The sequence below is a fragment of the Schistocerca americana genome, chromosome 7 (genome assembly GCF_021461395.2).
Source record: "Schistocerca americana isolate TAMUIC-IGC-003095 chromosome 7, iqSchAmer2.1, whole genome shotgun sequence".
Classification (NCBI taxonomy): domain Eukaryota; kingdom Metazoa; phylum Arthropoda; class Insecta; order Orthoptera; family Acrididae; genus Schistocerca; species Schistocerca americana.
In genome coordinates, this window is record NC_060125.1 from 587668367 (window position 1) to 587695386 (window position 27020).

A 27020-nucleotide genomic window follows, 5' to 3' on the forward strand; every position below is an offset into this window, starting at 1 on the left:
AGCCATAATCCGCAGGTAGAGGTCATGCACTGCAGTAGTAGCCCTTGGGCGCCTGAGCGAGGCATGTCATTGACAGTTCCTGTCTCTCTGTATGTCCTCCATGTCCGAATAACATCGCTTTGGTTCACTCCGAGACGCCTGGACACTTCCCTTGTTAGCCGGCCGGAGTGGCAGTGCGGTTCTAGGCGCTACAGTCTGGAACCGAGCGACCGCTACGGTCCCAGGTTCGAATCCTGCCTCGGGCATGGATGTGTGTGATGTCCCTAGGTTCGTTAGGTTTAATTAGTTCCAAGTTCTAGGCGACTGGTGACCTCAGAAGTTAGCTGGCCGAAGTGGCCGTGCGGTTAAAGGCGCTTCAGTCTGGAACCGCAAGACCGCTACGGTCGCTGGTTCAAATCCTGCGTCGGGCATGGATGTTTGTGATGTCCTTAGGTTAGTTAGGTTTAACTAGTTCTAAGTTCTAGGGGACTAATGACCTCAGCAGTTGAGTCCCATAGTGCTCAGAGCCATTTGAACCATTTTTTTGAACCTCAGAAGTTAAGTCGCATAGTACTCAGAGCCATTTGAACCATTTTGAACTTCTCTTGTTAAGAGCCCTTCCTGGCGCAAAGTAACACTGGAGAAGCGATCGAACCGCGGTATTATTCGTCTAGGGATGGTTCAACTACAGGCAACACGAGCCGTGTATCTCCTTCCTGGTGGAATGACTGGGATGGGCTATCGGATCTCCTCCGTCTAATAGGCGCTGCTCATGCATGGTTATTTTATATCTTTGGGCGGGTTTGGTGACATTCCTGAATAGTCAAAGGGACAATATCTGTGATACAATATCAACAGCCAAAGTCTATCTTCAGAAGTTCTGGGAACTGGGGTGATGAAAATCTTTTTCTGATGTGCGTATATTGCACTGGACTGTGAGCAGATGCACAGCATCCTCACAAGCCAGTATGAAGGGCCGCCCCACGAGAATTCATATTAGGCAGTCGCCGACAGCTATGGAGGTCAATGCTATGCGGCCAGATAGGCCTCCACTTTGAGTCTTTCTTCCCGCGAACCATACGCGACTGGAACAGGAAAGGGAGCTAATGACAGGGGCACGCTAAGTGCACTCCGCCACACACCGTTGAGTGGCTTGCGGAGTATAAATGTAGATGTAGAATGTAGATGTAGATGTAGCCGAACCTGGGCGCCGGTTCCAAGAGACACAGTAGATGCTGTGGTGACGGGACAGTGTGTAACCTCCCTCTCACTTATCGACCTTAATGACAGCGAAAAATTAAACCGCGTGTACCTAATGGAAATTTGGGAAAAGCAATCGTCACCGAAGTTAATCTGTCGGTAAAGAGGGAGGAAAGGGTTACATCTAAATGAAAGGAAAAATGCAAATGAAACTGATGGAAATTAATTTTGAAAAGGGGTAAAGTTAATAAAGAAAGTTAATGTGCGGCCGTTACGTTAACAATTAACTAGCGGTAATTAGATATTTGAGATTTGGGGGAAATTACGGTCGCCAGTCCTAAGGACAATTACTATAGTAACTGAAAAAGAAAGTTTATTACACATATAATTAGCACTGAAAGCGTGGCAACTGAAGGTTGACACGTGTTGTGTGAAAACTGTAAGTTTGTCAGAAGTAATAAATTTCGCTGCACTCTGACTTAATTTAGCAAAAGATATAATAAAACAGGAAAATCGAAAGTTAATTTAGTGACTGAAGTTAATAGTGAGCTTTCTTTCCGAAGCACATCGAAATTCAGTAAAATACGGTTAGTCTTGGACTACCTCAACAATCATTTCAAAAGCTACCTGAATCCACGCAATTCAGAAATAAGGGATTTAACTTTGAACTTGAATTAAATGATTCTGAACAATTAACAGTAGTAAAATTTAGTACGTACCAAGCTGAGCTGCAGTCACAGGTAAGCTAAAATACGGTAACAAAACTCGCACTCTTAATTTGTGCTTGTGTAATCTGAATATTGTAGCCAGCTATGAATACCTTAACTGAACTTCGAAATTAAAGCAGTGAAATGGAATGATATTACTTTAATTCTGGCGTTTGAATTTCAACGACACTCGGGTTCATTTCGGAAAAGGGAGGGACCCTGCTTGGCAATGCAATTGGGACAATGAGCAACAAAGGTTCATGCTAATTTGCTGTAATTTTGTGATGCAACAATTTTAAAAGTTTGAAAAGCTGAGGTCTGCCATACAGTTCTAAAACTTTACGTGCTTCCAGTCTTCCTTGTTGGCTGATTGAAGGTTTGAAGCTGTCGATCGAGGAGGTGGCGACAGTCACTCACTGTCGGCCGTCGCTGTTGCTGAAGCTAGATGTTGGCGCGCCTTCTTCTCGACACGGTCACCAGACGAAACGGGCTCTTGATGTGCGCCAGCTAATGCTTCCCGTCGGCGACACCATGTCAGAAACTATCATCGCAAGTCGAGCGCAATTACATTCTGCCAAACCCCGAAAGCGCGGCAACTCGCGGGAGCTTCACACAACACACCTGCTCCACTGCTCCCTCTGCTCTGCCCGCGCTCCACCCGGCAGAGTTAACACTACCAAAGATCCTAAACATTTTGGTTCTCCACACGACCAATCAATGTATTCGTTCGATAGCATAGTTTTCCCTAGGCTAGACCAGCGTATAAATACAAATAATATTCACAAAAGAAACCAATTATACATCAACATAAATGCATATATATATATATATATATATATATATATATATATATATATATATATATATATACAAATAGTAAAAAATTACAATATACAAAGATACAGAACTGTTATATCTTCAGGTAACAAAATAAGGAAAAAAAATTGCAGTGCAATAGATGGAAATAGGAGGATATGCATTTCCGGCGTTACAAGTGCCAACCTTTTTTAACAAACTGTTTCTGGAAGGAGATGATGTGCCGTTTTGGCAGACCCAAAAGGACACTTTTGTGAACAGAAATATAGGAAGCAGGACTTCTTGAAAGCAGACCGACTGCTATCTGAAAGGGAAATGAGAATGAGAGTGATTAGGCCACCTCTGAGGCTCTGAGGCGCAGCCATTCAGTTCACGCGCTGACATATAAAAATATGCATAATGTAAGAGGTGCAACGGCTGAGTAACATAAATAATTTGGAACTTAGGAAGAGAAACATGATTCTGCTACAGAGGTTCAAACTCATGGGCCATAGGCAGAGACAGAAAGAGATGACACAGTTATTCAGCACTAAATATTATGGTGTGTGTTATTGGTCAACAGCCGTAAGTATCAGTCAGGAGAACAGACCAGCTTCGGAGCATCCATAGGTCAGCCAGTTGAAACGACGTGTTGTTGCGCCTCAGCAGTGGTGCTGTGCTCTTGCTGCTGTTACATGTATTAGTGTTTTCCATGTCTTCTGCTGGTTCAAATGTGTATTACGGCGATAATTATCATTTTGACGTTTCAGAGTCAGCAGTGGCGTATACTTTTCTGGTGTAACAGCATGTATGATATCCGAAGTCCACCCAAAATATCTCTGGAACAATAACAGCTATTGGAAAACGACTTTCCCCGGTATCAATGTAGGGCTGGGGCCCATGAATGTACATATTTGGAAACATTCTAAAACGAAAGCATATGTGTTTTTTAACACAAATTTATGTTTTTTTTAAATGGACCTCCTATATTTTTTCTTCAGCAATCCATAGCATGACAAAGCACATACACAATGGCGTTGATTGCATCGCAATATTCCCATTACATCCAGAGATACTGAGACGCGAAGTTGACGCTTGAAACACACAACATGCGCTGCTAGCACACGTCCTGAGGCTCAGGTGTGAACCCCATGCTGCCCGTAATCGCGATGTGATTGACATGTGTAATCACACCTCCATACTTATCAAGAGGTCCGAAACGAATAATACGGTCTGCTGCCATCAACTCTCATGAGCACACAATGGTTTCCCTCTTGCACGTTTTACGTATCTACGTACATAATATGAACCAGTACCGACCGGTGTACACCCGTCAGGTTGTCTTATTTATCCTGCACACCCAAAATAAGGTTTATCTAATGCGCTATACGACCCATTGCGCCTGTCGCGCAGGGCCTGGCTCTACCTAGTCAAGTGTCCAACGTAGTTCCCACTACTGCCACAGTTACCACTTCGCCTTGTTTATGATTTGCGACCCATGCAAACTCCTGTACTCCACCACCCTCCGAGCATCCCATTTGTTGTTGCTTTGGCGTGCAGTACACAGCTTGCCAGTGTAGTCGTGCATCAGAGTAATCTAGTGGCGGCACAGAGGTAGTACACATTGTGAATAAACGTTGTGTTGTGGAACTTATACTGTACAGTATAATGTACACACATGAAGATATGGTAGAAATGCTGCTGATCTATGGAGAATGTACGTTGACGGGAAATACGTTATGAGATTGCTTGTTTGTTAATAGTACTGTTAGCGAACATTATGATTATTAAGTTAATACGTCTGTTTTCTACCCTACTGTACATACCTGTACTGTACCCTGTTGTAGGTGGACGAAATGCTGTTCACGCCGAACGACTGTACAGAAGACGATTCCCTGACAAGCCATCGCCTTCGCGCCGGATGTTTGGTCGTCTCACATCTCGTCTACGTGAAACGGGAAGCTTAAATCCAAGACCTCGACATCGTCCTAGAACACGCACATATGAACGTGCCGAAGTGGCTAGCACACGTCCTGAGGCTCAGGCGTGAACCCCATGCTGCCCGTAATCGCGATGTGATTGGCATGCGTAATCACACTTCCATACTTATCAAGAGATCCGAAACGAATAATACGGTCTGCTGCCTTCCTGCATTAACGTCGTACATTCCAGCAGGTATTTATCCCATAGGCTAGGGGTGATGCGGCTCTGTAACATAATCTGTGTACCGCAACGTTAGTCACAAAGTTAACTTCGCTTATCGTTAATCCGTTACTGAAAAGGTAATGCCGTTCAACGTTAAAACTTTACTTTAGTGTAGATCTAGCGCAAGTGACAGTTAATCATTCACTCGTAATAGTAAAATTCATGTTGATGGTTTTAGTGAAACGAGCAAGTGGACTAAAAGTTTTACCGTTGTTTAGGTAAAAATGTTTTGATTTCGGAAGTTCAGGTAGGACATAGAAGATGAATGTAAACATGTTTAACCAATTAGTTTTATTATCACATAATTATCAATGTTATGTTTATCTAATGCGTTAAATGACAAATTGTTGCAAACAAATGTTTCTTAACATCACTGGGTAAAATGGCCCTTTGTAGAAACTTCCACTGTGATACCAGCACTACATACTAAACATTGCGCTCACATCTCATGCTCAAAGTGATGCCCATTGGCTTATACACATAGGGTCACTCTGCGGATGAAGGATGCCCTACTTCGTGCTACTGTTTCCTCTTTCATGGCTGTACAAGCATCAATAATGCGTTGCTTCATGTCCTCTGGTGTTGTTGGCTCATGTTGATAAACAGCATCCTTCACTGCTCCCCAAAGAAAATAATCCAGCGGTGTAAGGTCCGGAGATCGGGCAGGCCACCTAACTGGGCCACCTCGTCCAATACACCTACCAGGGGACTTACGGTTCAGAAGTCGTCGTGCTCGTAAAGCGTTATGTGCAGGGAATCCGTCATGCTGATACCACATTACCATTCTCCGGTTCAAAAGTAAGGTGTCCAAGAGAACAGAGAGATTGTGTCGTATAAATCTGGAGTATTGTCTGCCATTTTGCATGCCGTTTATAAAGAAATGTCCGATAATGGTGTCTCCAATAATCCCTTACCAAATATTAACTTTCCACGGACGTTGATGCTCTACCTGACGGAGCCATTTTGGATTATCTGCGGACCAATAATGCATATTCCTCATATTGACAATTCCTTTGTTGGAGAATGATGCCTCGTCGGTAAAGAGAGCATCTGCAAAAAAATTTGGGTTAGTCAGAAGTTAATGCGGAGCCCACCGACAAAATGTTACACATTTGCGGAAGTCATTTCCATGAAGATCCTGGTGTAAATAAACATGGTAAGACTGAAGTTTATGACGTTGAAGAATACGCGGTGCACTTGATTTCGACACACCATCTTCACGTTCAATTTGACGTGTGCTGATTTGAGGATTCACAGCTATGGTAGCGAGCACAGCAACTTCAGCACGTTCATCTGTGCGTGTTCTAGGACGATGTCGAGTTCTTGGATTTAAGCTTCCCGTTTCACGTAGACGAGATGTGAGACGACCAAACATCCGGCGCGAAGGCGATGGCTTGTCGGGGAATCGTCTTCTGTACAGTCGTTCGGCCTGAACAGCATTTCGTCCACCTACAACGGGGTACAGTACAGGTATGTAAAGTAGGGTAGAAAACAGACATATTAACTTAATAATCATAATGTTCGCTAACAGTACTATCAACAAACAAGCAATCTCATAACGTATTTCCCGTCAACGTACATTCTCCATAGATTAGCAGCATGTCTACCATATCTTCGTGTGTGTACATTATACTGTACAGAATAGGTTCCACAACACAACGTTTATTCACAATGTGTACTACCTCTGTGCCGCCACTAGATTACTCTGATGCACGACTACACTGGCAAGCTGTGTACTGCACGCCAAAGCAACAACAAATGGGATGCTCGGAGGGTGGTGGAGTACAGGAGTTTCCATGAGTCGCAAATCATAAACAAGGCGAAGTGGTAACTGTGGCAGTAGTGGGAACTACGTTGGACACTTGACTATGTAGGGCCAGGCCCTGCCCGACAGTCACAACGGGTCATATAACGCATTAGATAAACCTTATTTTGGGTGTGCAGGATAAATAAGACAACCTGACGGGTGTACACCGGTCGGTACTGGTTCATATTGTGTACGTAGATACGTGAAACGTGCAAGAGGGAAACCATTGTGTGCTTATGAGAGTTGATGGCAGCAGACCGTATTATTCGTTTCGGACCTCTTGATAAGTATGTCAATCACATCGCGATTACGGGCAGCATGGGGTTCACGCCCGAACCTCAGGACGTGCGCTAGCAGCGCATGTTGGGTGTTTCAAGCGTCAACTTCGCGTCTCAATATCTCGGGATGTAATGGGAATATTGCGATGCAATCAACGCCATTGTGTATGTGCTTTGTAATGCTATGGATTGCTGAAGAAAAAATATGGGAGGTCCATTTAAAAAAACGTAAATTTGTGTTAAAAAACACATATGCTTTCGTTTTAGAATGTTTCCAAATATGTTCATTCATGGGCCCCAGCCCAACATTGATACCGGTGAAAGTCGTTTTCCAATAGCTGTTATTGTTTCAGAGATATTTTTTGTGGACAAGATAGCTGGGACACCCTGTATATACACTCCTGGAAATGGAAAAAAGAACACATTGACACCGATGTGTCAGACCCACCATACTTGCTCCGGACACTGCGAGAGGGCTGTACAAGCAATGATCACACGCACGGCACAGCGGACACACCAGGAACCGCGGTGTTGGCCGTCGAATGGCGCTAGCTGCGCAGCATTTGTGCACCGCCGCCGTCAGTGTCAGCCAGTTTGCCGTGCCATACGGAGCTCCATCGCAGTCTTTAACACTGGTAGCATGCCGCGACAGCGTGGACGTGAACCGTATGCGCAGTTGACGGACTTTGAGCGAGGGCGTATAGTGGGCATGCGGGAGGCCGGGTGGACGTACCGCCGAATTGCTCAACACGTGGGGCTTGAGGTCTCCACAGTACATCGATGTTGTCACCAGTGGTCGGCGGAAGGTGCACGTGCCCGTCGACCTGGGACCGGACCGCTGCGACGCACGGATGCACGCCAAGGCCGTAGGATCCTACGCAGTGCCGTAGGGGACCGCACCGCCACTTCTCCAGCAAATTAGGGACACTGTTGCTCCTGGGGTATCGGCGAGGACCATTCGCAACCGTCTCCATGAAGCTGGGCTACGGTCCCGCACACCGTTATGCCGTCTTCCGCTCACGCCCCAACATCGTGCAGCCCGCCTCCAGTGGTGTCGCGACAGGCGTGAATGGAGGGACGAATGGAGACGTGTCGTCTTCAGCGATGAGAGTCGCTTCTGCCTTGGTGCCAATGATGGTCGTATGCGTGTTTGGCGCCGTGCAGGTGAGTGCCACAATCAGGACTGCATACGACCGAGGCACACAGGGCCAACACCCGGCATCATGGTGTGGGGAGCGATCTCCTACACTGACCGTACACCACTGGTGATCGTCGAGGGGACACTGAATAGTACACGGTACATCCAAACCGTCATCGAACCCATCGTTCTACCATTCCTAGACCGGCAAGGGAACTTGCTGTTCCAACAGGACAATGCATGTCCGCATGTATCCCGTGCCACCCAACGTGCTCTAGAAGGTGTAAGTCAACTACCCTGGCCAGCAAGATCTCCGGATCTGTCCCCCATTGAGCATGTTTGGGACTGGATGAAGCGTCGTCTCACGCGGTCTGCACGTCCACCACGAACGCTGGTCCAACTGAGGCGCCAGGTGGAAATGGCATGGCAAGCCGTTCCACAGGACTACATCCAGCATCTCTACGATCCTCTCCATGGGAGAATAGCAGCCTGCATTGCTGCGAAAGGTGGATATACACTGTACTAGTGCCGACATTGTGCATGCTCTGTTGCCTGTGTCTATGTGCCTGTGGTTCTGTCAGTGTGATCATGTGATGTATCTGACCCCAGGAATGTGTCAATAAAGTTTCCCCTTCCTGGGAATGAATTCACGGTGTTCTTATTTCAATTTCCAGGAGTGTATATAGCCTATGACATATCATTTTCATTGCAAGCACAGACTTGTTTAGGCGCTTAAGCAGTTTGTCAGTATGTTGCTCCCAACTGAATTTATTATGAAGTTGTAATCCCTAGCATTTTACACTCTCAACTCCTCCTATTTCCATGTCATCATATTTTATACACACACCAAAAGGAAATCTCTTGGAAGTTCTGAACTGCATATAGTGGGTCTTTTCAAAGTTTGATGACAGTGAATTGACTATGAACCACTCATTAATGTCAGTAAAAATTTGACTAGCTGCCCTTTCTAAATTTATATTTGATTTACTATTTATTGCAATGTTTGTATCATCTTCAAATAAGACAAACTTGGCATCTGCTAATGTAACAGATGTTAGGTCATTAATGTACACAAGAAACAGTAGTGGACCTAGTATGGAACCTTGGGGAAAACCACATGTAATTTCTTCCCAGTCAGATGATGTCTGATTGCCTGCTGCTGAAGTGTTACGTAACCCTTTGTTTTCTATTAGTAAGATATGACTGAAACCACTTTGCAGCATTACCAGTGACGCCATAATATTTTAATTTACTTAAGAGAATGCTGTGATTCACACAGTCCAACGTCTTTGACATGTCACAGAATATGCCAGTTGCCTCTAATTTGTTGTCAAATGAATTAAGGACATTTTTGCTGTATGTTTAAATAGCTTTCTCAATATCAGAACCCTTAAGAAACCCAAACTGTGACTTTGAGAAAATGTTATTTTCACTAAGGTGCTTAAGTAGACGCTTGAACATAACTTTTCCAAAGAATTTTGAAAAAGCTGGCAAAAGTGAATTCTGTTGGTAATTTAACAGCATTTCTTTTTCCCCTTTCTTGTGGAGAGGTATAACTTCAGTATATTTACGCCAGTCCAACAATGTTCCTGTGACAAGTGATTGATTACATAAATAACTTAAGAAATGTCTAAGCTCACATGAACACTCTTTTATTCACTTTGTTGATATGTTATCATAGCCACTAAAATGCTTTCATTTCAAGGACTTTATGATGGATTCTATTTCTGTGGGTGAAGTAAGTGTCAATTCCATTTTACTGAGATTGCTTGTGTGCACTAATCTCAGATATTCCATCGCATTATTTTCTGAACCTGACAACCCCATGCTATCAGTAACAGAGATAATATACTTTCTTAAATGGTTTGCAACACAACATGCGTTTGTTACCAAGGTTACATTTATTTTTAGAGCTATTTGTTCCTCCTCATTTCTAGTCTACCAGTCTCTGACTTAACTATATCCAATATTGTTTTTATTTTATTGATGGATGTATTTATCTTCTTCTCATAATGCAGGTGTTTAGATTTCTGGATAACCTTCTTCAATATTTTGCAGTAGTTTTTGTAATGAGCTATAATGCTAGTATCAAAGGTGTCCCTACGTATCAGATAGAGTTTCCTTTTTGTCAATAGTAATAATGAAAATCATAAGTTCTGTACAGTTTTTATTTCTTTATCGAGTTCTTGATGGCAGCCGGAGGACTGTTTTGCTGGCGATGTAACATCCGTCCACCGGTCCATTAGACTGGCGGCGGCGTGACACCCCAGGTGAGCTACAGCGAGGGCCAGAGACGCGAGTGCCCTTTCGCCCGTCACTCGGCGCTCGTTAATGCAGTGACGTCGCGTCGCTCTGTGCCGCCGTTTGGCGGCCTGGCGGGGCGCCGTAATCCAGGCGGCGTTTCAATTACCGCAACCGGGCGCTGATTGGCTAATCCGTGCCGGGGCGCTCTCGGCGGCCGCTAATGGCGTGCTGGCAAACAAGTGACGGGCGATATGTCCACAGAGACGCCCGGCGACTGCCCACCTGTCAGGGGGCGGCGCTGCGGACCGGGCTTACGAGTGACGGCCCGGCGGATTTCAGCGACAAAAAGCGAGTCTCTTCCTGTCTGACTTTCCAATGTGTCGTTACAACTCACTAGCCACTAGCCATGGGATCAACGGAAGCGCGTTCAGCACTTCCTGAATAATCAAAAATGGTTCAAATGGCTCTGAGAACTATGGGACTCAACATCTTAGGTCATAAGTCCCCTAGAACTTAGAACTACTTAAACCTAACGAACCTAAGGACATCACACACACCCATGCCCGAGGCAGGATTCGAACCTGCGACCGTAGCAGTCCCGCGGTTCCGGACTGCAGCGCCAGAACCGCACGGCCACCGCGGCCGGCTGAATAATCACACGACCGGAGGATGTCTTACTCGCTCGCAAATCTTCCAGGTTTTACGTCGTGGTTCATGAAACTTTTCCATTCCTAACTGAACTGAACTGCATTGGACTCTTCAGAGGTGATCGTCGTTCAGCTGTGTCTTGCTGAGTTACGAATCGAACGTCAGGTAGCTTCTGTAAGAAAAGGAGCGTAGCAGGTTTCACTTGATCGTCGGTGTAATCCTTGTCAGAGGTAAAAATTTCCTATCGAGATGGCGCCTAACAATTATAAATCTTATGTACGTATTCTGTAGAGCTACTATCCACATACCACTAAATTTCATGCCTTCTCTTTTTCTGTTTATTTACTTAAAATTCTTCTCTATATAGCCAAGCCAATGAAACTGATATAGAGATGTGTAAACAGGCAGAATACGGCACTGCGGACGGCAACGCCTATATAACACAACAAGTGTCTGGCCCAGTTCTTATGTCAGTTACTACTGCTATAATGGCACGTTATATGGATTTAAGTAAGTTTGAGCGTGAATGAAATTTTCACTCTGCAGCGGAGTGTGCGCTGTTATGAAACTTCCTGGCAGATTAAAACTGTGTGCTGGACGGAGACTCGAACGCAGTTTTAATCTTCCGGGAAGTTTCAAGTGTGAACGTGGTGCTATAGTGGGCGCACGAGCGATGGAACACCATCTTCCAGGTAGCGATGAGATGGAGACTTTCCCGTAGGATCATTTCACGAGTGTACCGTGAATATCAGGATTCCGGTAAAACATCAAATCTCTGATATCACTGCGGCCGGAAAAAGAGCGTGGAAGAACGGGACCAACGACGACTGACGAAAATCGTTCAACGTGACTGAACTGCAACCCTTGCGCAAATTGCTGTAGATTTCAATACTGGGCGATCAACCAGTGTCAGAGTGCGAACAATTCAACGAAACCTCATCGATATGGGCTTCCGGAGCCGAAGGCTCACTCGCGTACTCCTCAAAAAATGGTTCAAATGGCTCTGAGCACTATGGGACTTAACATCTGAGGTCATCAGTCCCCTAGAACTTCGAACTACTTAAACCTAACTAACCTAAGGACATCACACACACGAGGCAGGATTAGAACCTGTGACCGTAGCGGTCACGCGGTACCAGACTGAAGCGCCTAGAAATGCTCTGTCACTAGGGCCCAGCCGCGTATTCTTGATGACCCACAACAACATTTCATATGTAGTGGAGAACTGGGCCTCGCCTCGGCTCATCAACACTTTCGACTGCTAATGACTGGAAGCATGTTGCCTGGTCGGACGAGTCTCGTTTCAGATTGTATCGAGCGGATGGCCATGTATGGGTAAGAAAACAACCTTACGAATCCATGGACCCTGCATGTCGGCAGGGACTGTTCAAGCTGGTGGAGACTCTGTAATGATGTGGGGCGTCTGCAGTTTGAATGATACGTCTAGATACGACTCTGACAGTTGACACGTACGTAAGCATCTTGTCTGATCACCTGCATCCATTCACGTCCATTGTGCATTTCGACTGACTTGAAGAATTCCACCAGGACAATGCAACACCCCACACGTCCAGATTTGCTACTGAGTGGCTCCAGGAACACTGTTCTGAGTTTAAACACTTCCGCTGGCCACAAAACTCTCCAGACATGAACATTATTGAGCATATCTGGGATGCCCTCCAACGTGCTGTTCGTAAGAGATCTCCACCCCTTCGCACTCTCACGAATTTATGGACAGCCCTGCACGACTGATGGTGTCAATTCCCTCCAGGACTACTTCAGACATTAGAAGAGTTCATGCCACGTCGTGATTGGGCACTTCTGCGTCCTTGCGGGTCCCTGTACGATATTAGGCAGGTGTATCAGTTTCTTTGTCTCTTCAGTGTAGTTCTCGAGTGTACATAAAATATTGTTTTCGGTAAACTTCATAACTTCCTGACTGAAAATCTCCCTAGTTGGTGAAACATTTTATGGATTTTCAGGCATCTGCTGATGCTTCTCCTAGTTGTTCCATTGTACGCCTTAACACACTTATACGGAATTTTACTGACTCCGCATACTGACATTGTAGAGCGTTTATCCATCACAGATCTGAGGCCCTGACATATTTTCTTTGTTGGTCTCAAAATCAGTCTAATGTTCGATGCACACCAACGGTTTGCGAGCGCGCAGGGTAATATCTTCGCACGTTTTAATTGTACGATTGAATAGTGGAGTTATGCACACTACGGTAGCAAAGCTGCCAAGTCGCCTCGAGAATAGGGCGAGAGGATTCTGCTCGTCAATCACTACTACTTTCTTAGCGATCTCGCCGATCGCCACCTAGCAGCAGTTGTGAGAGAACTGGCCGGCATTCACGTGTTCGCAACCCTAAAAATAGCTGCCGTCAGCCTGCAATGGATGCAGCCGATTTGAATGTGAAGTCGTTTATTGAAGAGACGAAGAAATGCTGTGAAATATGAGACATATATCACAAGGAGCACTGCGATAAGATTGAGAAGAAAACGTTCAAATGTGTTTGAGTTCCTAAGGGACCAAACTGCTGAGGTCATCGGTCCCTAGACTTACACACTACTTTAAACTAACTTATGCTAAGAACAACACACACACCTACGCCCGAGGGAGGACTCGAACCACCGGCGGGAGGGGCCGCACAATCCGTCACATTGCTCCTCAAACCGTGCGGTCGCAAAGCGCAAGAAAAATCCACATGGTTTCAAGAGTGTGGAAAGTTATGTGAGGTTTTTGCAGCAGGACCGAATCGGGAGTGAAATACTGTAGCCAGTCATCTCTGTTAAACTGTTTTGTGTTAGCGTTGTAGTGGCATTGCTTTTGACTTTAATGTGGCCATTCATAGCTAGGAACAGTCATAATCAAGAGAAGCTCTGGTCCTTCCCATCTGAATGTACATAATATACTCTCTGAGGTTTCGGGATTGCAGCCGGATCATTTTGACTTCTTGTCACAATATTTCGCTGGGAACCGTTTAATCATCTTCTAGTATCCGCCACTGGAAAATGCTAGTCTTTTAATCTTACTTCACTGTCAGCGACAAAATTCGCCGCTCTTCACCCGAGATAGTACATGAGTGTTGGACACTAAACATATAATATGGCTATAAAAATGGAATATAAAAACATATTAAGGTTTCAGACTATTGGGGTTAAGAACGAGCTGACATGGACACGTTCACTGTGAGACACAGTTAAAAACAGTTCACATACAGATAAAAAAAAAAAAAAATTTGATGATGTGTGTAGCACTTAAAATACGTTAGAGTCACAACCACAGGATAAAAGTGGTCCACAGCATAAAAATCCACACCGAAAACAAGGCACTTCAAAAACACTGCACTAGAAGTATCGCAAACGACAAAGATTAGAACCGTGGAAGAAAGGGGAGGGACCTGCCGAGGGAGGGGAGGCCTAAGAGGAGGGAAGAGAAGAGAGAGGAGGGCACATTGGAGGAGGGGTGGCTGGAGAGGGTGGGATGAAGATATGGGGTCGGGTGGCACACCAGTGGGCTTTTGGTAGAAACTCCATGTGTTAGAAACTCTGGCCGGTGCATTGAAGTTCCAGAGCCAATTGTTAGTCCAGGACCTTATGCCTGATGAATTCAGGGATGAACGCGATATTCTGGCGACTGTTACCGTTTTCAGGCAAAGTTTACCTCTTGCCGTCCCTGACATTACGTCCGCAGCAGAAGTCCAGCGGATTTTCAGATGGATTTGAGGGCAGTCGGCTCCAAGACTGGACGGCACCTTAAACGAACACCACCACCGGCTCCCCCGCAAGTCACTTGTCTTATTATCAGAATCCTGAACTTTTGTCTCACAACTAGCCTTCATCCCTCCCTCCTTCCACAGTGGAAGCAGGCCAAACTGATCCTACAGTCCCTACTAACAACAGGCCGACTAGCCCTCTGTATACCTTAGCAAAGATCCTAGAATCTTTGATCCTCCACAGTATTTCTCAGCCTCTGACGGTGGCTTTGACAATTTGGAACAGTTATGATTTGCTTCCCACTTGTCGGCCGAAGTCCAAGTTCTTCGGATCACAGAACACATCAGCAAGGGCTTTAACTAAACCATGTCGACGCCAGCGGTTTTCCTGGACCTGCAAAACGTGTATGAACAAGATTTGGTAGGACAATTTAGTGTATTAATTGCTGACACAGACGATCACAACAGATATCTATATCAAGATCGTAGATGGTTTCCTCCACCATAAAACCTTCTTGCTGCTCAGCTAGGAAAACGCTCGAGCTTACTTCACATGCCAATGGGTACCGTCAAGGCTCTGTGTTGCCTCCCATCTTCCTTAACATTTATGTTAATGATATGGCAGTTATCCCATGCAGCCACCTGGCTCAACACGCTGCTGATATGGTGCTCTGTACGAACGGCCGTAACACAGATAAACTCATCGCTAGTCGCCAGAGGAGAATGCCACCAAAGCTATACCTTCTACTTCACCAAACGGCAGCAAGTCCTCTGCCACATCACTGTTGCCGGTGGCCAGGTTCCATGGCACCCACATACCAAATATCTAGGTGTCCGTATGGATAAAAAACTGCTCTTCCAATGTCATGTAGAATAAATCACTCTAAAAGGGCACAAGCTGACAAAATCGTTGTACTCATTCTTAAACAGCAGGAAACTGAGCTGAGAAATCAAGCTCCGACTGTACTGGACAGGTGTCCACCCTTCCCTCAGCTATGGTTCCGCCACGTGGGCCACGATTAGTGCTTCCCAGATGCAGAATCTCTACCACCTGTAGATTAAGATGCTTGGTTGGAGAGTGCATGCTTCTATCCTAACGAGCGTTGTTATTCTCCACAAGGAAACATACATGGTAACTCTAAAGTCGTCTCCTGCGCGACACAGTCACTGGCTTACACAACAGTGTCATCACGACTCCCAGGCACTGGCACTGCCACGCTGCTCTTACCATAGTCCAGGAATCAGATTCGGGCCGTGGCCAACGATAGCTCTGTTACAGCCACTAATAAAGTGTCAGTCATGGTACAGCCATTCGATATGTGAAGTCCATAATACGCCCACCAATATCAGTACCTGTGTAGTTGTGTTCCCTATTGCCTGGTGCCTTCAAGTCACACTGTCACACCTTCAACGTGCACTCGAGTGATGTCACTGTAATGATGTCTTTGTAAGATAGAGAAATTTTACCCTTACACCATGACAGTAGGATCGAGATCCACTGGTGACGCTGTACCCAAACGTACCACAAAAAAAAAGCAGTCTCTAGGTGCGGATACCTGAAGAATGCTGAACGGTTGATAGCCGAAATACTGTGGCGAGAAGTCAATATGATCCGGCTGCAATCCAGAAACATCATAGAATATTCACTACGACAGAAAAACTTCAAGAATCACAGTTCAAAATACTTTGGTGTAAAAAATTAAAGCAACAAACTGTTATTTTCCTGTCCTGTGTCTAATTCGCGATATAATCTAACAAACTGTCAACCAGATGTCCGTACGATCTTGTTCTGCACGGAAGACGGCGCTCCAGTCATTGGACAACCATGCCAACGATGACATCAGGGCGCCTGTGAAACGAGGTAGTATTTGCCGGGTAGTCCCACGTATACAGACACAAACAAGACGCCTAGCAGACTCCCTGCGGTGGAGGGTCATACGAAAACGGAAGCAGAACAGGCGCGAACTGATGTGGCCGAGGGGTTAGTGTGAATCGTTATGTTGTTTCACGGACGTGGCGACAGTTTACAGAGGCCGAAACTGTATCCCGAAGATCAGGGCAGGACCGACCACTTGCGACTTCAGAAGAGCAGAGCGTCATTTGGCTGCAAGGGCACGACATTATCGCCTTAGTACTGTACTGCATGTGGCATCTGGTATCGCAGCATCCCCTGGACGTTACAGTAGAACAAATAAGCCCTCGCTCACAAATATTAAGTCAAAATTGACCAGGTTTCGACGCTATTATGAGCGTCGTCTTCAGAATTAGACTAACTGTTCTAAAACATATTAAACATATAATACGTTAATAAAATTAAAGTTTGTACTGGCTGGAAAAAGATGCAGTACTTACAAGTCACATATTAAAAAGGATCTAAGCCGGAAAGGCGACGTCATGAATAGTTGTAAGTAAGATGGCGAGCCGCTAAGGGCTGCTCGTACTTTAGTGGAGCAGCCCTTAGCGGCTCGCCATCTTACTTACGACTATTCACGACGTCGCCTTTCCGGCTTAGATCTTTTTTAATATGTGACTTGTACGTACTGCATCTTTTTCCCGTCAGTATATACTTAATATGTTTTAGAACAGTTAGTCTAATTCTGAAGACGACGCTCATAGTAGCGTCGAAACCTGGTCAATTTTGACTTAATATTTGTGACCGAGGGCTTATTTGTTGTAATATAATTCTGACACGGTCACTGAACCTTAGCAGCTATGTTCAAAATTTTTTTTTTAATCCCCTGGAGGTGTTGTATCGAGGCAAACGGTGTACAGAAGGCTTCTGCAGAGCGGCCTTTATTGCTGGAGACCTGCTGTATGTGTACCTCTGACGCTCATTTATAGAAGAGAACGTCTAGAACGGAGTCATCAACATGGCACCTGTGCAATTGTACACTGGGCAAATGTCGTTTTCACAGTTGAGTCCCGATTTAGTCTGGAGAGTGATTGTCGATGGATTGCTTCTGAAAAGAACGTGGAACACGATTTCGGGACCCAGACATGGTGGAAACAGAAATCCTAATGCTGTGTGCAGAGATTGTGTCTCCCACTCGAACCCGTGTTCATGAAATTGTGCGGGTGAAGCGGCAAGGTTTGACTGCGTTAGGTATCATGACGAGATTTTGAGACCTCATCTGCGGCTGTTGCGAGCTGCTGCGGGCCCAGACTTCGTATTGGTGGACGATAATGCTCCACCTTATAGAGCACGAGTGGTTAGCGTGTTCTTGGAAATGTAAGATATTGCACTCGTAGCGTGGCCTGCTCACTCTCCCGATTTCAGACCCACAGAGCACTAGACAAGTAGCCTGCATAACGTCAGCGCCCACCAACCAGTCTCCGAGACTGTGAGCAGCTCTCGAGAATAAATGGGCGTTATTGCCTCCACGTGAGACTTATGACATCATTCACAGCGTGCCCTATCGTTGTCAGGCCTGTATTGCTCCCAGTGGGTGTCACACCCCGTACTGAGCACATTAACCAGTTATCGGAATGTATGCGCAAATTCGTTGAGCTGGAAAAAATGAAAAAAAATTGTTACGGTTATGAATGTTGCTGTTGTATACGTTCTGAATTCTTTGCATTGTTTTTACTTTACGATCACCTGTTTGTACTGTTTTGTGGAAAAAAAAGCAACCTTTCAAAATTTCCTTTCGTTGTTTTAATTTTGGACACCTTTGTTTCAGCTGGTTTAGTGTAATCACTACTTTACTGTATAGCAGCCACGACGCTGCTTGCTTTTTTCGGCTTATTTCTATACAGCCATTGCATTGGTACAAGTGATCGTGGAAGTGCAGACTTTAAGAAGTAACAGTGATGGATGGAATGACTTGCTGTAGTGGAAGCTCTGCTGTTGTGCTGCCCGACCCCCAAGGAAAGCAGCGGAGTATGGGTGTTGGCCGCGGTAGTATCAGGGCGGATCGAGGAACGGAGACGACCATCTACAAGTTAAATGCACCATAAAAAATGAACAAACAGAGAAGAAATTCTGTGGTGTTTTATTTGATTAGTAGCGGGGTAATTGGTAACTGCGCATTCATCTACATCTACATCTACATGGATACTCTGCAAATCACATTTAAGTGCCTGGCAGAGGGTTCATTGAACCACCTTCACAATTCTCTATTATTCCAATCTCGTATAGCACGCGGAAAGAACGAACACCTATGTCTTTCCGTACGAGCTCTAATTTCCCTCATTTTATCATGGTGATCGGTTCTCCCTATGTAGGTCGGTGTCGACAAAATATTTTCGTATTCGCACGAGAAAGTTGGTGATTGGAATTTCGTGAGAAGATTCAGTCACCACGAAAAACGCCTTTCTTTTAATGATGTCGATCCCAAATCCTGTATCATTTCTGTGACACTTTCTCCAATATTTCGCGATAATACAAAACGTGCTGCCTTTCTTTGAACTTTTTCGATGTATTCCGTCAGTCCTATCTGGTAAGGATCCCACACCGCGCAACATAATTGTAAAAGAGGACGGACAAGCGTAGTGTAGGCAGTCTCCTTAGTAGGTCTGTTACATTTTCTAAGTGTTCTTGCAATAAAACGCAGTCTTTGGTTAGCGTTCCCCACAACATGTCCTGTGTGTTCCTTCCAATTTAAGTTGTTTGTAATTGTGATACATAGGTATTTAGTTGAATTTACGGCTTTTAGATTAGACTGATTTATCGTGTAACCGAAGTTTAACGAGTTCCTTTTACCACTCATGTGGATGACCTCACACTTTTCGTTATTTAGGGTCAACTGCCACTTCTCGCACTATTCAGATATTTTTTTCTAAATCGTTTTGCAGTTTTGATCTTCTGATGACTTTATTAGTCGATAAACTACAGCGTCATCTGCAAACAACCGAAGACGGCTGCTCAGATTGTCTCCCAAATCGTTTACGCAGATAACGAACAGCAAACGGCCTATAACACTACCTTGGGGAACGCCATAAATCACTTATGGTTTACTCGCGGACTTTCCGTCAATTACTACTCTCTGACAGCAAATCGCAAATCCAATTACATAACTGAGACGATATTCCATAAGCACGCAATTTCACTATGAGCCGCTTGTGTGGTACAGTGTCAAAAGCCTTCTGGGAATCCAGGAATAAGGAATTGATCTGAAATCACTTGTCAATAGCACTCAGCACTTCATGTGAATAAAGAGACAGTTGTGTTTCACAGGAACGATCTTTTCTAAACCCATGTTGACTGTGTGTTAATAGACCGTTTCCTTCGAAGTAATTCATAACTTTCGAAGACAATATATGTTCTAAAATCCCGCTGCATATCGACGTTAACGATATGGGCCTGTAATTTAGTGGATTACTCCTACTACCTTTCTTGAATATTGGTGTGACCTGTGCAACTTTCCAGTCTCTGGGTACGGACCTTTCGTCGAGCGAACGGTTGTATATGATTGTTAAGAATGGAGCTAACGCATCAGCATACTCCGAAAGGAACCTAATTGGTATATAGTCTGGACCTGAAGACTTGCTTTTATTAAGTGATTCGAGTTGCTTCACTACTCCGAGGAGAATTACTTCTACGTTACTCTGTCTCGATTCGAAGTCTGGAATATTTACCTCGTCTTCTTTTGTGAAGGCTTTTCGGAAGGCTGTGTTCAGTAAATCTGCTTTGGCAGCACTGTATTCGATAGTATCTCTATTGTTATCGCGCAGAGAAGGCATTGATCGTTCCTTGCCGCTAACATACACTCCTGGAAATTGAAATAAGAACACCGTGAATTCATTGTCCCAGGAAGGGGAAACTTTATTGACACATTCCTGGGGTCAGATACATCACATGATCACACTGACAGAACCACAGGCACATAGACACAGGCAACAGAGCATGCACAATGTCGGCACTAGTACAGTGTATATCCACCTTTCGCAGCAATGCAGGCTGCTATTCTCCCGTGGAGATGATCGTAGAGATGCTGGATGTAGTCCTGTGGAACGGCTTGCCATGCCATTTCCACCTGGCGCCTCAGTTGGACCAGCGTTCGTGCTGGACGTGCAGACCGCGTGAGACGACGCTTCATCCAGTCCCAAACATGCTCAATGGGGGACAGATCCGGAGATCTTGCTGGCCAGGATAGTTGACTTACACCTTCTAGAGCACGTTGGGTGGCACGGGATACATGCGGACGTGCATTGTCCTGTTGGAACAGCAAGTTCCCTTGCCGGTCTAGGAATGGTAGAACGATGGGCTCGATGACGGTTTGGATGTACCGTGCACTATTCAGTGTCCCCTCGACGATCACCAGTGGTGTACGGCCAGTGTAGGAGATCGCTCCCCACACCATGATGCCGGGTGTTGGCCTTGTGTGCCTCGGTCGTATGCAGTCCTGATTGTGGCGCTCACCTGCACGGCGCCAAACACGCATACGACCATCATTGGCACCAAGGCAGAAGCGACTCTCATCGCTGAAGACGACACGTCTCCATTCGTCCCTCCATTCACGCCTGTCGCGACACCACTGGAGGCGGGCTGCACGATGTTGGGGCGTGAGCGGAAGACGGCCTAACGGTGTGCGGGACCGTAGCCCAGCTTCATGGAGACGGTTGCGAATGGTCCTCGCCGATACCCCAGGAGTAACAGTGTCCCTAATCTGCTGGGAAGTGGCGGTGCGGTCCCCTACGGCACTGCGTAGGATCCTACGGTCTTGGCGTGCATCCGTGCGTCGCTGCGGTCCGGTCCCAGGTCGACGGGCTCGTGCACCTTCCGCCGACCACTGGCGACAACATCGATGTACTGCGGAGACCTCACGCCCCACGTGTTGAGCAATTCGGCGGTACGTCCACCCGGCCTCCCGCATGCCCACTATACGCCCTCGCTCAAAGTCCGTCAACTGCACATACGGTTCACGTCCACGCTGTCGCGGCTTGCCACCAGTGTTAAAGACTGCGATGGAGCTCCGTATGCCACGGCAAACTGGCTGACACTGACGGCGGCGGTGCACAAATGTTGCGCAGCTAGCGCCATTCGACGGCCAACACCGCGGTTCCTGGTGTGTCCGCTGTGCCGTGCGTGTGATCATTGCTTGTACAGCCCTCTCGCAATGTCCGGAGCAAGTATGGTGGGTCTGACACACCGGTGTCAATGTGTTCTTTTTTCCATTTCCAGGAGTGTATTTCACATACGACCAGAATCTCTTTGGATTTTCTGCCAGGTTTCGAGACAAAGTTTCGTTGTGGAAACTGTTATAGGCGTCTCGCATTGAACGCCACGTTAAATTTCGAGTTTCTGTAAAGGATCGCCAATATTGGGGATTTTGCGTCTGGCATGTTTGTTTTGTTGTTTCTGCAACAGTGTTCTAACCCACGACGTGTTTCGAAGGTTCAAACCTCCATCATCGGGTGGATTTACATTAGTTAGTGTTACATTTGTGTGTGTGTTGTGTTACGATTTTGGAGGAACTTGTTGCACTGCCTCCAGTGCTCACAGGCTGCATTTGCTGCCGTAACACATCACATGTATACTGCCACATTGGTAAACAAATATGGCGTCTGGCCCCCACATGAACCATGGACCTTGCCGTTAGTGGGGAGGCTTGCGTGCCTCAGCGATACAGATAGCCGTACCGTAGGTGCAACCACAACGGAGGGGTATCTGCTGAGAGGCCAGACAAACGTGTGGTTCCTGAAGAGGGGCAGCAGCCTTTTCAGTAGTTGCAAGGGCAACAGTCTGGATGATTGACTGATCTGGCCTTGTAACAATAACCAAAACGGCCTTGCTGTGCTGGTACTGCGAACGGCTGAAAGCAAGGGGAAACTGCAGCCGTAATTTTTCCCGAGGGCATGCAGCTTTACTGTATGATTTCATGATGATGGCGTCCTCTTGGGTAAAATATTCCGGAGGTAAAATAGTCCCCCATTCGGATTTCCGGGCGGGGACTACTCAAGAGGATGTCGTTATCAGGAGAAAGAAAACTGGCATACTACGTATCGGAGCGTGGAATGTCAGATCCCTTAATCGGGCAGGTAGGTTAGAAAACTTAAAAATGGAAATGGATAGGTTGAAGTTAGATATAGTGGGAATTAGTGAAGTTCGGTGGCAGGAGGAACAAGACTTCTGGTCAGGTGACTACAGGGTTATAAACACAAAATCAAAATGGTTCAAATGGCTCTGAGCAGTATGGGACTTAACATCTATGGTCATCAGTCCCCTAGAACTTAGAACTACTTAAACCTAACTAACCTAAGGACATCACACACACCCAGCCATCACGAGGCAGAGAAAATCCCTGACCCCGCCGGGAATCGAACCCGGGAACCCGGGCGTGGGAAGCGAGAACGCTACCGCACGACCACGAGATGCGGGCTAAAACACAAAATCAAATAGGGGTAATGCAGGAGTAGGTTTAATAATGAGTAGGAAAATAGGAATGCGGGTAATCTACTAGAAACAGCATAGTGAACGCATTATTGTGGCCAAGATAGATACGAAGCCCACACCTACTACAGTAGTACAAGTTTATATGCCAACTAGCTCTGCAGATGACGAAGAAATTGAAGAAATGTATGATGAAATAAAAGAAATTATTCAGATTGTGAAGGGAGACGAAAATTTAATAGTCATGGGTGACTGGAATTGGAGTGTAGGAAAAGGGAGAGAAGGAAACATAGTAGGTGAATATGGATTGGGGCTAAGAAATGAAAGAGGAAGCCGCCTGGTAGAATTTTGCACAGAGCACAACATAATCATAACTAACGCTTGGTTTAAGAATCATGAAAGTAGGTTGTATACATGGAAGAACCCTGGAGATACTAAAAGGTATCAGATAGATTATATAATGGTAAGACAGAGATTTAAGAACCAGGTTTTAAATTGTAAGACATTTTCAGGGGCAGATGTGGACTCTGACCACAATCTATTGGTTATGACCGGTAGATTAAAACTGAAGAAATTGCAAAAAGGTGGGAATTTAAGGAGATGGGATCTGGATAAACTGAAAGAACCAGAGGTTGTACAGAGTTTCAGGGACAGCATAAGGGAGCAATTGACAGGAATGGGGGAAATAAATACAGTAGAAGAAGAATGGGTAACTTTGAGGGATGAAGTAGTGAAGGCAGCAGAGGATCAAGTAGGTAAAAAGAGGAGGGCTGGTAGAAATCCTCGGGTAACAGAAGAAATATTGAATTTAATTGATGAAAGGAGAAAATATAAAAATGCAGTAAGTGAAACAGGCAAAAAGGAATACAAACGTCTCAAAAATGAGATCGACAGGAAGTGCAAAATGGCTAAGCAGGGATGGCTAGAGGACAAATGTAACGATGTAGAGGCCTATCTCACTAGGGGTAAGATAGATACCGCCTACAGGAAAATTAAAGACACCTTTGGAGATAAGAGAACGACTTGTATGAATATCAAGAGCTCAGATGGAAACCCAGTTCTAAGCAAATAAGTGAAAGCAGAAAGGTGGAAGGAGTATATAGAGGGTCTATACAAGGGCGATGTACTTGAGGACAATATTATGGAAATGGAAGAGGATGTAGATGAAGATGAAATGGGAGATATGATACTGCGTGAAGAGTTTGACAGAGCACTGAAAGACCTGAGTCGAAACAAGGCCCCCGGAGTAGACAATATTCCATTGGAACTACTGACGGCCGTGGGAGAGCCAGTCCTGACAAAACTCTACCATCTGGTGAGCAAGATGTATGAAACAGGCGAAATACCCTCAGACTTCAAGAAGAATAGAATAATTCCAATCCCAAAGAAGGCAGGTGTTGACAGATGTGAAAATTACCGAACTATCAGTTTAATAAGTCACAGCTGCAAAATACTAACACGAATTCTTTACAGACGAATGGAAAAACTAGTAGAAGCCAACCTCGGGGAAGACCAGTTTGGATTCCGTAGAAACACTGGAACACGTGAGGCAATACTGACCTTACGACTTATCTTAGAAGAAAGATTAAGGAAAGGCAAACCTACGTTTCTAGCATTTGTAGACTTAGAGAAAGCTTTTGACAATGTTGACTGAAATACTCTCTTTCAAATTCTAAAGGTGGCAGGGGTAAAATACAGGGAGCGAAAGGCTATTTAGAAATTGTACAGAAACCAGATGGCAGTTATAAGAGTCGAGGGACATGAAAGGGAAGCAGTGGTTGGGAAGGGAGTAAGACAGGGTTGTAGCCTCTCCCCGATGTTGTTCAATCTGTATATTGAGCAAGCAGTAAAGGAAACAAAAGAAAGATTCGGAGTAGGTATTAAAATTCATGGAGAAGAAATAAAAACTTTGAGGTTCGCCGATGACATTGTAATTCTGTCAGAGACAGCAAAGGACTTGGAAGAGCAGTTGAATGGAATGGACAGTGTCTTGAAAGGAGGATATAAGATGAACATCAACAAAAGCAAAACAAGTATAATGGAATGTAGTCTAATTAAGTCGGGTGATGCTGAGGGAATTAGATTAGGAAATGAGGCACTTAAAGTAGTAAAGGAGTTTTGCTATTTGGGGAGCAAAATAACTGATGATGGCCGAAGTAGAGAGGATATAAAATGTAGGCTGGCAATGGCAAGGAAAGCGTTTCTGAAGAAGAGAAATTTGTTAACATCCAGTATTGGTTTAAGTGTCAGGAAGTCATTTCTGAAAGTATTCGTATGGAGTGTAGCCATGTATGGAAGTGAAACATGGACGATAAATAGTTTGGACAAGGAGAGAATAGAAGCTTGCGAAATGTGGTGCTACAGAAGAATGCTGTAGATGGGTAGATCACATAACTAATGAGGAAGTATTGAATAGGATTGGGGAGAAGAGACGTTTGTGGCACAACTTGACCAGAAGAAGGGATCGGTTGGTAGGACATGTTCTAAGGCATCAAGGGATCACCAATTTAGTATTGGAGGGCAGCGTGGAGGGTAAAAATCGTAGAGGGAGACCAAGAGATGAATATACTAAGCAGATTTAGAAGAATGTAGGTTGCAGTAGGTACTGGGAGATGAAAAAGCTTGCACAGGATAGAGTAGCATGGAGAGCTGCATCAAACCAGTCTCAGGACTGAAGACCACAACAACAACAACAACATGGCGTCTGGAATCAGCTGGGTGCAGTATACATGTGATGTGTTACGGCAGCAAATGCAACCTGTGACCACTGGAGGCAGTGCCACAAGTTCGTCCAAAAATCGTAACACAACACACACACAAATGTAACACTAACTAATGTAAATCCACCCGATGATGGAGGTTTAAACCTTCGAAACACGTCGTGGAAATAAATAAAATGGTGGCTGGTAACAGTGAACTTCTTGTTTCATTTAATGTCGGTAACAGTCACGTTAAAGCCTTACCTAAAAATGTTCGCATTTAAGGTGTTCGAACCCGTTTTGTGTACCAAGGAGGATCAGCTCCGTCGTTTGTTAGTTTATTTGGCATTAGAAAATTATTCCATTTAGTGGGCAGAGGTAGTCGCGTAAGCCGGTGCTCGCGGTTCGGTGTCCCGTGTGCGCAGCCAGATCTTGGCCTGACTGGTGAGTGGCCTGCTGCCTGCCGCCTACGCACCGACACAGGAGCATAAAATGCTTTGGCGGACGGAGATGGACGGGCCTCGTCAGGGCGCGGCTAATGCAGTGCCGGTTGACAAATGGAGGGACGCCGCGGGACAAGAAAGCTGGCGCCTCCTGGCCCCGCCGCCGCCGCCGCCGCCGCCGCCGCCTCGGGACGCCATCCGTCTTCACTTGCGGACGGCGCGGCCGCGGCCACGCCCCGCCTCTGCACACGCTGACAGGTCACGAGCCGCCGCCGCTGAACGGGGGCGGGCGGCCGCCCCCATACACACGCCGCTCGCCGCCTCCTCCGTGCCTTGCAGAAAACCGCTCCGTCCTCCGGCACGAAGAGGCCGGCAGCTCTTTGCCTGCTCGTATCACCTGCTACCGTCTGAGACTTGTGGCATTCTCTGAACTACTGCTATGCGGCGAGGAATACGGTGGAAGTGGAAACTGGATGATGATTGTGTGAGCATAAATCCTTAAGAACATTTATTAACCAATTTCAACAATTTCCAACACATACCCAAAATGACACTAATAAAGTACACTACTGGCCATTAAAATTGCTACACCACGAAGATGACGTGCTACAGATGCGAAATTTAACCAACACGAATAAGATGCTGTGATATGCACATGATTAGTTGGCGCCGGTGCCGACACCTACAAATTGCTGACATGAGGAAAGTTTCCAACCGATTTCTCATACACAAAGAGTAGTTTACCGGCGTTACCTGGTGAAACGTTGTTGTGATGCCTCGTGTAAGGAGGAGAAATGCGTGCCATCACGTTTCCGACTTTGAGA